We start from the raw sequence: 4687 nt of genomic DNA, 5'->3' as shown, positions 1-4687 counted from the left end.
CGTGCTTTCACCTTCCCAAGCGTGCCCAAAGCGCTTGTGGCCCGCTCAGTGGTTCGAACTTCGCACAGGCGCTGCGCCGGTTGCGCCCATCTAGGGTAGCTGGTAACGAGAGTGTTCTCCTCATCGTTGCTACGTGTGACGACATGGCGTCGCTCCTGCTCACCAGCCAATCCTGTGTCGGTATGGTTGCTATGCGCTGGGCTCCCTGCATTTTAGAAATGGGTAAGTCTCGTGCCCCGCGCGGGGTACGAGATCTAGCCCCCTCGCGGTGGCTCCTGCCCCGCAGAAGTGACGTCAAACTAAACTAGTCACGTGACTTCCTGTGGCGTCACTTTTTTTTTTTTGCACATTTGAAGGAACGGTGTGTGTGTGCGCCATGCGGGATTCCGGCCTTGGCTCCAACCGCAAGCCTGCGCAACGTTACATCCTTATCGCCTAGCACAGCGGCTGCCTCGCGGCGCTTTTTTCTTGTTGGGAGGATTGTTTGCAGTTATTTATTGAGTATTTCTCGTGAACTTGCTGCTGCTAGTCTTGGTAAGCCTAACGCATCCTATTTTGGCAAGCTGCTTCGCCCCGCTTTTTTCCGTGCTCCTTTTGTTGCTGTTAAATATGTTGCTAGCTTCATATTGTCTTGCAGTTCGCGTGCCATCGGCTTTATGCTCCTGCATTCGTTGTCTACTTGTTCCGATCGCTGCTTGCATTCCGAGCCTTGTATTTTGATTCTGGCGTGAAACGTGTTACGTGCGGATCAGTTTTCCAGCGCTTTGCGCCGTGGCTAACGAGGTAGCTGACTGATGACGTGATAACGCGAGCGACGCAGTGTCAGCGGCGTCAGTGTGCACGAATCAAGTATGGTCAGGTAGCGCAGGGCATCGTCGAACGAAATCCGTCCTCGCATGTAGCCTGTTCTGCAATTTTTCTCGCGGGGCACTGCAAGAAACGTTACTACCCCGCGAAACGATCCGTGCACGCTGCATGCAGGGAGCGCAGCTCCACTTTAGTGGGTGGCCTGGTGAATGGGAGAGCCCAGCAGCCGCCCGTCCATGGGCAACATAGGTACTTAGCTATCGCTGAAACCAGCCGCTCACTGGCTGGCTTCCTGTGCAAGGAGGCTCAAGCTCCAAATGTGCAAGTTCGGGAGAAGTCAAGCCGATAAGATCGCCGTTTGTGCCAAGCTTGACACTTGTGTTAAATAGTGCTTTCAAGTTTGGTGTGCTCGAGGTAAACAAGTGGCTCTTGTTGTTCATCTATGTTTTTCGAATTTGTTGCTTCGAATAATACTATTGTGCTTTCATGATATGCAAGACTTCAAATGAGCTGCGAATTCTAAGCAATCTGTAGGCAGCCATTATTGAATGCACAGGAAACAACGTTTTGTCTACCTTAAAATTTTCTACATAGGGTATGTGGAACTGCCAGCTAGCAAGTTTAATGAAAGGTTGCTATCTGCTCAATTATAGTAAAGAGGTAGCAAGGGATAGATAGGATAGCCCTCCCTCCTCACCAGCTGATCGTCTGCCAGCGTCTCATAACTTCCTTCACAATTACCGCATGGATTTTATTTCCCTAACCTTTGCCCCACTGCCTTCTACCTTCTTCAACCCGGTTAGTCAACAAAACTTCATCCTGCATCTGTTCTGTTTATGTATTTTGGTACGCTAGTTTTTTGTTTACTCGTGTTTGGCTTGGAAGTCAACATAACCAACAACAATACTTTCATGCCCACTCAGTTGGATGGCCAGTAATGGTGAGAGCTTCTCTCGCAGGCTTACGGAGAATTCACGAATTCTGATTGACTGTGACATCAATGTACCCATCCGGAGCACCCTGTGGAATTCAACTCGACGTTAATACTTGTGTTCACAGCTGGTAATTGTCTGCTCTGTGTTTGGGGAAGGGGGGTGAACAGTAAAAGTTTCTAATTGCAAAGAGATATTTCATGTTATTTTGCTTTTTAACTCTGTGCTGTGTAAAAAACTGTTTCGTCAGGAGTAAAGGAGTAAAAGTTTATTGGCATAACTTCCATACAGCTGAGAGCCAGAGACAGCCAAAAGGCAGGAGCCCATACACCAGAGTGCTGGCCACCTCCTCAGCTGTACGTTAACAATATGAAGGACATGTGAAAACGATTATGGTAATCTATATACAGATGAGGGGAGTTATAGTTATATATACAGTAGTATATACATAGTTTACATAATATATACATAATATACAGTAGTAGTATATACGAGTAAGGGGAGGTGAAGTGGCCGCGCATCTCTGTACCGCACCAAGTCTTTGAATTCCCCGACACTTTGGGCCCTCCTAGCGTCGACTGGCTAATTGCTTAAGTGACTACACTTAGTCGTAAGGGCCATAATGCAGTGTCCCATATTTTGTTTGCAACGATGCATACCCAGCAGAGCCCAACTGCTAGAAAGCACATTCTCTGGTGGTGGTAATTAGCTTGAAGAAAAACAGGGCACTGAAACTATTTTTTAAGCTAGCCAGCCTAAAAAACAGGTTATGGAGCACATCTACGAGGGAATGGTTCTTGTACAGCTTGACATTATCCTCTCCCGAGAGTACTTAATACCTTGTGCAGGAACTGGAGCCGAGGACACCTATGTGGACGTGAATGTCTTTATTGGTGTTTGTGAATATTGCAGTACAGCTGAAAGCTGTATGTATTCTGGAAGGCTTCAACAATAAAACGACTCCAGTGAACGTACTTTTGCTTTGGTGTCAATGGGCAGCATGTGAGCATTGATAAGTGCTTCGCTGTTGACATTTTTGTTAGACAAAAACAGGCTTGATCAGGCACTGTAGCAAGTCTTCATGAAAAAACACAGGAAAGGAACTGGACAAAAAAAAGCTGCGAACACATGGACACTGTTCATCACAGCACCTTTCCTTGTACTTAAGTACTGTTATTGTCGCTGTATTTTTCCCCAAAATATAAACCAACTCGCCCAGATTCACACCTTCAGACAGAAAGCAAACATGGTGTTTGTCAATGACAAGTGATTCTATCAAAATTCCCTGGCTGTGAAAAAAGTCAGTGAGTAGCTCTACTTTCTCTGCACAGTCTGTGGTGTGAAGTTCCTTTTCCAAACAAAACGCAAGGGTTTCTTGGCACAATACACAGAAAAAATGCCAAATAAGCAAGTGATGCCTTCTAGCACTACACTGCAGTCCGGCAGGAAAGCCAAACAACCAAGTGATCTTTTTGCTTGAGTGCAAAGCTCTGCAGAGAAGCCAAGAAAGATTCCTTTTTTGTTGACACCAAAGCTCTGCTGGAAAGCCAAAACGTGTGGCTTCTGTCACTGCTGATTTGCTGTAAGACGGGCATGTGAATGTATTGCAGTAAGGCATTTGTTGTGTACATGTCCTTCACACCTAGATAAATATGAACCAGGCTGGCTGTGTAACAAAAAACGTCAAGTGAGGAACAACCAAATGTTTTATGTAAAATGTTAGAATACTGTTTGTTATAAATAGCAATTAATGTTCTAACATGGTTTTGACAGTAGTTAAGTGACCTGTTGGAAATCATAGGCTAAAACTAAACAGAAGCAATGTTTCATACAGCTGCAATCGTGTGAAATAGCAAAATAATGGTTTGGGCCCTAAATTCAGCAGGCATGTTCCAGGTGGGAATGTGTTTCTAGAGCACAACAATAATAAAGAGATGGGAAAAAAGGGTGAGCTGCGTTGAGTTACCCCCAAAGTATTGGTAGACAGTTAGAATGCTTACAAAAATTTATAAATAGTTTGGATACCCTGAAAGAATAGGGGAAACTTCACTTGCCCTGGTTTTAAGTTTATTAGTATTGAGCTTAATGTACCCCACACAACACCATTGAAGAATGTTACGCCTGCATGGACACAGCAGCGTTTAAGGTATAACACAGTTTTATTTGAGCAGAGGTAAATAAGAGAATATTCCATATTCAATCCATTTATACGTAAATTAGAAAAAGTATGGTTTTTGAAGTGAAGCTCGGAAGCATGCTAAATGAAAGGGACGAATGGCGAGTTGATGTTGTTACTAATCACAAATTTCAACTCAACCACCTTGCCGGAAACAAACCCCTTCCATGGAGGGAGTGTGTGTAATCGCAAGATTTTTAAAGAAAAGTTTGTGAATGCACTGTACACGTAGGCCAGAAGGTATTTCGACACCCCAGCCGAGGACTCGGAGTAATCAGCGGTCTTTTCTGCTGTTTTGATGATCAAGGGCTGTTTGTTCAGGAACCACCACCTTTTCTCCCTTTGGCCACCATCTTTTTCAGTCACTGCATTCATTTGCTTGCTGTGGGAGCTAGCAAACATGAGGATCACCTATAGGCAGGATTACCTCAGGCTCGCACAATTGCTGGAGAGGCTAAACAATGTTTTCAAGATCCCCAACTGTGAGCTTGCACTTTTTTTTTTTTGCGAAAAAAAACAAAGACATCTAGATAGGCCTTTGAGAGCTGTCTGAAATCACAAAAGTGAGTATTTTGTGCCCAAACTGGCCAGCTAACCTCACTAGTCAACCCACTCGTTGAATGCCTCGCATAAAAATCAAGAGACTCACTGCATGGGTTTATTGCATGGCATTGTGTGGGTGAGCTTCTGGTTTCCACCTATGAAGCCTGTTGGTTGTGTTAGTGTCCAGTCCTGCTGTCAAACTTCTTTTGAGACTTGCACTGCCCTGGAG

Source organism: Haemaphysalis longicornis, unplaced genomic scaffold, assembly GCF_048455015.1.
Source record: "Haemaphysalis longicornis isolate Haplotype H1 unplaced genomic scaffold, Haemaphysalis longicornis Haplotype H1 scaffold_4, whole genome shotgun sequence".
Classification (NCBI taxonomy): Eukaryota; Metazoa; Arthropoda; class Arachnida; order Ixodida; family Ixodidae; genus Haemaphysalis; species Haemaphysalis longicornis.
This window is presented reverse-complemented; position numbering follows the sequence as displayed.